Raw genomic sequence first — 9,866 nt, forward strand, 5'->3', positions numbered from 1 at the left:
CAGGCCCTGAACTGCCCCAGGGGCTTGTCTGTCTCCCACTCTCCTGAGGTCTCTTGGGACATGCAGTTTACCCATCGCCCTTGTCTTTTCTCTGTTCCCTCCCTCACAAGCATTACCCAAATAGGGTCACACAGGTAAACCCACTTGCGCTTTCCTCGTCTTTGGGCACTGTCAGGGAGGCATGCCAGGCTTACAGAGCATGCCTCTCCTAGGATGCCTGTGGTTTTGCAGATACAGCATACTTTAGCACGTCTCATGTTTTGTGTCATATCGTGCCAGTGTGTGCCACCCTCAGGGAGGGCGTGTGCTGGCTGCTGGGCTGATCTGGGGCAGCACTGGCCCAGGACCTTCCCAGTTCTCCTTTTCACATGTGTGTGAAACAAGTCTCCAGTGCAGCAGGCAGTCTGTGACTCCTTCTCCTTCAGCTCTCTGCCCATCTCAGCAGGACCTTAGCCTCACCATCCCGGGTCTTTTCATAGCCACGTCCATCATTTCCACAGGCCAGCCCATGGCCCCACACACTGAGGGCTTCACAGGCAGTAATTTCAAAGCCCCACCCAATGTGATTTGCTCTGTGTGAATCCTTAGACCATGAAACCCTCTTCCTGATCCAAACACACACAACAACACAGTAGAACTGATGAGCGTGTTTTGTACCTGGTCTAATTGCAGATATCTGGAGCTACAGTCTGGAGGTATCACTGGCCATGCTTTCCTCCTTCCCATCCTGGGCAGGGTCAATGCAGAGATACGGCGACAAACCACCTTCAGCCTGATCGCCTCATGACTCCTCTTCTGGTTGCTCAGCACCTCCTCTCCTGCCACCTTCATCTCTGCTTCTGCCCTGGGCTGGACACACACACACACAAACACACACACACAGCCCGCATAAATAAGCACGTGTGTATACACACACATGCTCAGCATGGGGACACAAATGCAAACAACGAACATAGGTGTTTCAGGAGGAGAAGAGGACTGACGCCAGCAATGTCGGAGATGGTGACAGTAGGCAACATGCCCTGCCCTTGGGGGTCCTTGTTCATCTTCTCCACGAACTCTTCCATATTTTACCAAGGCAGCCTGAAGCCGCTTCCAGCGCAGCATGTTTGCTGGTTGTGAGACACTGAGTGGTGAATGTGGGAATTCACACAAGATCCCAAAGTCAGCACATAGGTGCACTAGGAACCCGGAGAGGACACCTTTTCAATGACAGGCCTTCCCAGGGTAAGGGGCGGGAGTGAAGTGCCCGGCAATCTCAAACTCAGGGAGCAGCAGGAGGCCAGGGGATGGAAGGACTCACAAAGGATGATTCTGACAAAGATCCTTACTACACACTGCCTCTAGTAGTATCACCTGGATTCTGGTGCTGCCACCACAGCTGATTTGATGGAGACTTGCTTCACTCATGGACACACCAAGTCCCCAAATAGACAGTCTCAGGAGGTCCCCTGCTACATGCACGACCCAAATTCAGGCTCCACAGCCAGCTTGCATGAGTCTGAGCATCCCCATTTGGGAAAGGACAGTGTCCCTGTAGTATCACACGAGTGTCCCTTCAGGGCCCACCTTCAGACCCCATCTCCACATGTTTCTGTCAGTTACTCTCATGGAAGAACCTTCCTGCCCAGGGTACTACTTCAGGGGATCGTCCCACACATCTTGGCCGACAGTCTGCTGGCAATACAAGCAAGGTGAGCCAGCAGCCAAGAATCCCAAAAGGAATTGCTAACTGTGTTCAGGCCCAAAGCAACCACACCTCAGCAATCCTGTTCAGTTCTGAGCAGTTGTGACCTAACCACCAGCCGAGAAAGTTAAGGCTCCTGGTGTCCATGCTGCGGCAGGATGCTCCCCGTTCAAAGTCCCAGAACCAGTGGACAGGAGTGGAACAACGTGCCCTATACCCTACAGAGAGACAGGGGAGATGGGTGTGGATCCCACAGGTGGACAATCCACAACCTTGCACACCCACACATCACCCCAGGAACCACGTTTTACAAGTGATGTCAAGGTAATTCTACCTAGTGGTCACTGTGTTCAAGAAGTTGGGGAGTCCTGAAAGGAAAATATCAACTTGCAGTGGGACGATGGATGGCTCCGCAACAGCACCTGTCAGGCTCGGGAGGAGGGTAAAGGTTCCTGCACCTCCTCCTCTTCCTGAGCAGCAGAATTCAAAGAGCAGAAGAAAGGATACAGCAATGGCCCAGAAGCAAGGGATGCCCCAGGTGATGGCGCTCCTCCAAGCCAAGTCAGGCTTCCTCCTCTGATGGTTCTTGCACATGAACTGGAAGTAGGCCCTGCAGTTTTTCTTATGCTCAGAGCTCAGTTCCACCAGCAGGGCAGCCAGTGCCTGCAGCGCGTCTTGCCCTGGAAGCTCAATAGCGCTCCCGGGCCTTTCCTGGACCTGCTCCTCCACTGTCTTCTCAGCTCCTGGAGGAAGCCCTATTGCTGCTCCTCATCTGCCACAACCTCCACCTCCTCCATGACGTCTTCCACAAGCAGCTAGAACAACCACCCAATCCCCATCACGTCTCTGTCCTCCAGGGGCTCACCGTCGTCCACTGCCTCCACCCTGCATAGTGCGGCTAATCTGCCTGGCATGACAACTTGTGGCTGCAAGGTCCCACCTCAAAAAGCCTGAGGATGGCAGGCCACCAACCCCAGCGCTTGAAACCGGGGCTCCCAACTAGGAAGGTTTGCAGTCCCAGGATGCTCCTGCATTCCTCTTACTGCCTTTCACACTCCTCTTGGCCCTGGTCGTGACCCCAGGCTGGGGCAGATGCAAAGGGATGGGACATAATAGCACAACAAGTGGTGCGCAAATGCGGCTCAGAGCTGTGGGACCCACTAGCTCTTTGGGGGCGGGGAGTGAGGGGGATGGTAGGGAAGCGGGGGCTGGTGTGTGTCCAGTCCCCTGAGGCTGAAGAAAGGGGAGGCAGACAGCGTGGGACATGGTGAAGGGGCCCTGGGGAAATCAGCCGAATAGGCGGATCCCTAGGCTGTGAGCCACGCACAGGCTGCTGGCTCAAAGCTAGTCCAATGGCCGAGAGCGTGGTGGGAGGCACCCTTATGGACACTCCCCTCAAACGTAGGGTATCTTCCAGGGTTCCTGGGCTACAGCGCACCCACATGGCATACACTGCTCCATGGAAGTAATGGGTTTTGCATCTGCTGACCCCCCAGGTGCTGTCATTGTCCAGGCTCTGGAAATTCCAACGACGGGTTCCTGCTTCGCAGTCTGAACAGCACACTCCTGTGTCCATCAGGACCCGCAATAACTGAGAACTCTCCCTGAGTATCCAAAGGATAAACAGGTGCTCCACGTGGCTGGATACTTTTCTCCATGGGACACAGAACCTGTTGTTGTCCAGATGCTAGGGGAGAAGGGAAGAACCGCAGTTTGCCACAGTTGATCTCCACTGTTCAGGGACACCAGAGCCTTAGGGTACAGAGCTGGCTCTGTGTCTCTTCATCTCTGCTTCTGGCATAGCACTGTTTTGGGCAGTCCTTCTGTGTGTGTACCAAGGGCTGGTGTCTGTTTGTCTCCATCTCTCCAAGTGGTGCTCGTGCAGTCTGCCACTCTCTGGACACCAGTGCTCATACGAGAAGTTTACATGAGAAGGCAAGCCCTTGTATCCGGGTGTGCAAGGGGCTGTGGGGTCACCCACCATGGCTTCTGTGTCTGGGATTGCAGCCTGTTCTGTGTCTCAGACCTTCTGCACTCTCACTGGTCGCCCCCAGGCACTTTCTTCCAGCCTCACCTTTCTGCCAGGCATCCTTGATGTACCACTGTGATTCCACTCAGAACTTGCTCACTCAGTGAGATAGCGGGGATCAGTAAGTACCCTGGCTTCAGTGCTTCTGCTAGCTAGAGTCTACGTACCTTTTCCTATGGCTTTCATGTCTTTGCTATTCAACTTCCATCACCTGGTTAGGTCAGTTCTGACAGCTCATACTCATAAACGTACTGGCAGGCACATCTGCACGCACATGTGTGAACACACTAACGTCCCTGAGAGGAAACTTGCACATATGCAGAAGTACAAGCCTTCTTCTCCAGGTACATGACTTTTTGTAAGCACCCAGGTTTCTTTGTCCTGGCTATTTTTTTTCGCTTGCACATCAATCATGTCAGGTTGCACTTCTAACTCTGTGACAGCACCAAGAGTGTTTGAACCACCCATGCTTCACTGACTTACTAAATGCCAAGACTCCCTTTCAGTTGCTCTCATTGGGGCCAGGTAGGTCTTCATACAATCAGCTATACCTGCTTGCCCACACAGCTGAAGTGCCAGTGAAGCCTGTCCTTGGTTGGGCCCAAAGACATCTAGAACAGTCACTGGGAAGGCAGGGTCCATCTGAGTGTCACCTGGGGCAGATCCGCTAGACAAAATCAGAGAATCTGCTCCAGCAAGACTGCCAGAATCCTCCCTCAGGTGCAGCCATGCTCCTTTGCCCGTCTAGACCCACAGGCAGGGACATGACCCCAGAGGAAAGAAGGAATTCACGTCAGGATTTTCAGCATGAGCCATGGGTTGGTTATCTTTTCCTCTAGTAGTATCACCTAGGACTCTCACTCTGCAACCACAACTGATTTGAGGGGACTTGCTTCACTCATGGACACACTGAATCCCCAAGCCCCCAGTCTCAGCAGGCCACTTGCTACATGCATGGCCCAAATGCAGACTCCGCAGCCAGCTTCCTGTGAGACTGAACATCCCCATTTGGGAAAGGACAGTGTCCCGGCTAGCACAGGGCTGTCCCTTCATGGCCCACCTCCAGAGCCCTTCACCACATGTGTTTCTGTCATGGAAGAATCTTCTCTCCTGGGGTAAGCCTTCAGGGGATCATCCCACTCGTCTTTGCTGATAATCTGCTGGCAACACTTTGCTGCTGAGCAAGCTCAGCCCTGGGCTGACCAGGATCCGAACCCTCACACGAGCAGCCAAGAGCTCCAACAACGATCATCAACTGTATGAAGGACCAAAACAATACCACCTCAGCAATCCTGTTTGATTGTGGGCAGTTGCGGCCATGACAACCAGTTGAGAAAGTTAAGGGCTCCTGGTGTCCAGCCTGCAGTTGATGCTCCCTGTTCAATGTCCCAGAACCAATGGGCTGGAGTGAAATGATGTCCCCCATTCCCTACAGGAAGAGAGGGGAGATGGGTGTGGATCCCATAGGTGGATCATCCACACCCCTGCACACCCACAATCATCATTCCAGGATTCACGTTTTACCAGTGATGTCAAGGTAATACTCCTTAAAGATCACTCTTTTCAACAAATAGGGGTGGTCCCGAAAGGGAAAGTTCAGCTTGCTGCATGACCGTGGATGACTCACACCTGTACCTGCTAGGATAGGGAGGAGGGAAAAGGTGCAAGCTTCTAGGGTCCTCAAGCTTGCCTCCCAGGCAGGCATTAACAGCTTCCATGAAGCCTCTCCAAACTCTCACAGTATAGGAACATGAATAACATGATCCTCCCACACCCCACTAAGTCCCATACCCACCTGTCCTCATGTAGCTGAGAAAGTCTTTATCTTGGTCGCTGATCATGACAGAAGCTTGAGGGTGGTTCATAATCTTCCTGAGGTCAAGGAGCCATTTATGCCACATGCTGGGCCAAGAAGAGCCAGGAGCATCAGCCCTACTCTGGGGTGGAAGAACAACATGGGAACAGGCATCTTCAAGGATGCTGGGCACTTCTGCTTACCCAGCCACTACTGATGAGCTCAGGCCCTGCCATACCATCAGAAAAGCTCATGGCTCTGTGTTCCTGGTGGTGTTCTGCATCTGAGGTGGTCTCCATTCCCCAAGCAGGGGCTGTTTCTGATAGCTATTATTTCCCAGACCTGTGTATGCTGGGTAGTGGCATGTCACCGCTTACATGGTAGGACTTACAGTCATTGTGACAAACCCTGTCTGAAAGCAAAGGAGTTGGTGTTGGCTAGTGTATGTCTACATATGTTGTGTGGGTTTGTGTATGTGTGTGTGTGTGTGTGTGTGTGTGTGTGTGTGTTACTCCCAGATCTCAGTTATCTTTGGAATCATTCATCCTTTACAACAATAACTGTCAGCTAAGGCTGCCCTGGTGTTACTGTCTCTGGTCATTTCTGACTTAGAGGCTGTTCCTCCTCAGATCAGGCCTGAAGTAGACACACAAAGTCATGGCTGCGACACGTACAGGTGTGGCCCTGCCCAGACCCTACTCAGCTGTGCCTTTGGAGCCTGCCAACTGCCCAGTACCACACTTCCTTCAGGGTCCACCAGCACCCATCTTGCGCCCTTGCCTCCACCCCTGCTCCTGCTCCTGCCTCTGCACCTCCCCCTCCTCCTGAGCAGCGGACCACAGGGAGTAGCAGAAAGGATACCACGTTGGCCCAGAAGCCAGGGATGCCCTGGATGATGGCACTCTTCTGAGCCAAGTCACGCTTCCTCCTCTCATGGCTCTTGCACGTGAACCAAACGTAGGCCCTGCAGGTTTTCTCAGGCTCAGAGCTCAGATCCCCTTGCAGGGTCGCCAGTGCCTGCAGCACATCTAGTGCCGGAAGCTCACTCGGGCCTCCAGGCCTTTCCTGGCACTGCTCCTCCACCGTCTTCTGCAACTCCAACGAGGACCCCTGTTGCTGCTCCTCATCTGGCACAACCTCCACATCCTCAAAGATGTCCTCTGTAAGCAGATAGAAACCCTGTCTGATCCCTGCCACGACTCCGTCCACCTGGGCCTCCCCGTCCTCTCCTGCCTCCACTCTGAAGAGGGTGGCATCTTCACCTGGTGTGACCACTGGTGGCTGCAACGTCCCAGCCATGTGCAGCATCATCAGGACAGGCCATGGGGCCCCATCCCCCTGAGAACCCAGGCTCACAACTAAGCAGGTCTGGGGTCCCAGGACTCTCCCTCATTCCTCTGACCGCCTCTCACGCTCCCTTTGGCTCTGGCCATGACCCCAGCCTGGGTCAGATGCCAAGGGACAGGACATAATAGCATCACAGCAAGTGGTGAGCAATGGCGGCCCAGGGTGCAGTAATCCTGTGGGGCCCACTAGCGTTTTTGCTGTGGGGAGTGTGGGGCATGGTTCAGAGGCTATGGCTCGTGTGTGTGAGGGGTCGGCTGAAATATAGAAATGGATGGTGGCAGTCCAGGACAGGATGAACGGGCCCTGGGCCATCAGCCATACAGGCAGGGCTCTAGGCTGTGAGCCACACACAGGCAGCTGACCCAGATCTAGATCAATGGCCGAGAGGGGGGTGGAATGTAAACGATGGACACGCCCCTAGACCGGAAGGCATCTTCCGTGGTTCCTGGGATCTGCTCCACTGCGTGGCCAGACTCTGCTCCAGAGAGCTAGCAGGTTTTGCATCTGCCGCTACCTCAGGCGCTGTCGTTGATCTGGTTCTGGAAATTCCAACCACGGATTCCTGATCCACAATCCAAACAGCACACTCCTGTGTCCCACAGGACCTTCAATAACTGGGAGCTCTCCCTGAGTATCCAAAGGATACACAGGGGTGCCAAGTGGCTGGATACTTTTCTCCATGGGACAGGCAGACTGTTGCTGGCCGGATGCTAGGGGAGGAGGGAAAAACCCCACCGTTTGCCACATTGATCTCTTGTTCAGGGACACCAGGACCTTAGGGCATAGAGCTCTCTGTCTCTTTGTCTCTGCTTTGGCATAGCACTGTTTGGAGCAATCCTTCCTTGTGTGTACCAGGGCTGGTGTCTGTGTGTCTCCTTCTCTTTAAGGGTGCTGTTGCCTGTTTGCCACTCTATGGACACCAGCGCTTATAGGAGAAGCTTATCCTTTGGAGTGAAGGCAAGCCCTTCTCCTCCTGAGTGAGTTGCACCAACGGGAGATCAGATATTTTTAGTCCACAGGTTTGGAGAGCGCTTTCTCAATCTTGAAAGCCAACAGTGGGCAGTCACTGCTGAACCGCAGAAGGGGTCGGGTAACCCTCCCTCCCTCACTGGACAGACATGAACCTGCACAGGCCTGAGGTGGCTTGGCCACACTTTTCACAGAGGGAAAAATGGGGCATGCTCTGCTGGCATGAGGAAGCTCCCTGAACCTTGTTCAAATTCCTGCCAGTGAGTGGCTAAGGACAACTCCCTGTTAAGCTCTGTGACTCACTGGTGCGGGAGACATGTACGTCTGCCCATTTACCCTATCGAGGCCCTTTCAAATGGTTCTGCTCTCCATCTGAGAACACGTACCAGCCTGCCCATTTACCCAATCCTGTGGGGCTGGGAGCAGCAACAGGAGCAATCTAAGCCATCCATCCTATAGTCCTGCCCCCCTATATATGCTTTCTGCAAAGAGTACAAAGAGTGATGTTTCAGACTGGAAGACTATACAGGTAGCAATTGCCTATGCTGCCGTGCTGGTCCATTTCTGAAACCTCACAGAAATGGCAAGTGTTGCTCATGCTCGTGGTACTGGTCAGGCAAAGAATGCCCAGTGTTTGAGATGGATGGAAAGGCCTTTGTAGCTGCATGTCCAAGGGGCTGTGGGGTCACCCACCGTGGCTTCTGTGTCTGGGATTGCAGCCTGTTCTGTGTCTTGGATCCTCTGCACTCTCACTGGTGGCCCCCAGTCAATTTCTTCCTGCCTCTCCTTTCTGCCAGGCTTCCTGGGTGCATCACTGTGATTCCACTTAGAAACTGCTCACTCAGTGAGATAACAGGCATTGGTACCCTGGCTCCAGCGCTTCTCATGGCCTGAGTATGTACCTTTCCCTATGGCTTTCATGTTTTCGCTCTCCGACTTCCATCACCTGGCTCAGTCATTTCCAACACTTCATATTCACAAGTGTACTGTCAGGCGACTTTGGCTCACATATGCACACACATGCGTGTGTCCATACTAATATCCCTGACAGGAAACTTGCAGATATGCAGAAGTACAAGCTTTCTTCTCCAGAAACATGAGTTTTGGTAACCACCCGAGTTTCTTTGTCCTGGTTATTTTCTTTCACATACTCATCGATCATGTCCGGTTGCACTTCTAACTCTGTGATTTAGCCTCAAAGGCTACAAAATTTTGGCATTTGCTCCTGACAGGGACCGATCTGCAGAGAATGGGGCAGGTTGGAAACGCTCGCCCTGGACAGCTGAGTGACAGGCACCTGCGTTCTGCATTCTCCCATCACCTTGGACAGCTTCCCAGACCAGTCAGGCTATTCTGATCCATTGTCTGTGCAACCCTTCAGGGGACCAGAAAACAAGGACGTCTGGGCTCAGCTGACGTGGAGAACTGTCTTCTTGGTGTGCACCTATCTAGGTCATACCTGGTCAAATTCGTGTCCCTTTTGCTAGCCTACCACCCTTTAGGGCCCACAACATTCTGAGTGAGGCCCCCTGTTCTTTCTATCTGTGTAGTTTCGATGTGCACCTGTCTACCTGTGCTTACAAGTGCTATCTCCCTTTAGCAGGAAACGGCCAAAGAGATGCCTGAGCCTCCATCGGCCCCCAGGGACTGTGATGGGCCTGTGTGTGATCCAATGCTGTGAGGATTCGTGTTTATGTTTGGAAAAACCGATACAATATTGTAAAGTAAATTAAATAAAAAATATAAAAATTAAAAAAAAAAATTCTTCCTTTAGATGAAGATTGTTTGCAACCCAGTGTGTGTCCATTGTCTGGACATGGTCCTTGGAATTTTGCAGATGGGTTTGGGCCCTAAACTTCAAAATGATTGCAGAAGGTAGAAAGACATTTAGACGTTGTTCTATGAAAGCAAGAAGAAAGGCACTAGTGCCAAAAAGATAACTAAGAGGGAACAATAATTGTCTTGTATCATTGGAAAAATATAATGGTCCCAGGGAGAGCATTTAGATAATATAAAAAGCATTCTTGGGAAGGAACATT

General features: G+C 52.6%; 1 pseudogene; it reads right to left on the reverse strand.

Moving 5' to 3' along the window:
* Nucleotides 1–4,765: 4,765 nt before the first annotated feature.
* On the reverse strand, nucleotides 4,766–6,981 carry LOC108634595 (annotated as a pseudogene).
* Between the last annotated feature and the right edge of the window lie 2,885 nt (nucleotides 6,982–9,866).

Source organism: Capra hircus, unplaced genomic scaffold (assembly GCF_001704415.2).
Source record: "Capra hircus breed San Clemente unplaced genomic scaffold, ASM170441v1, whole genome shotgun sequence".
Classification (NCBI taxonomy): Eukaryota; Metazoa; Chordata; class Mammalia; order Artiodactyla; family Bovidae; genus Capra; species Capra hircus.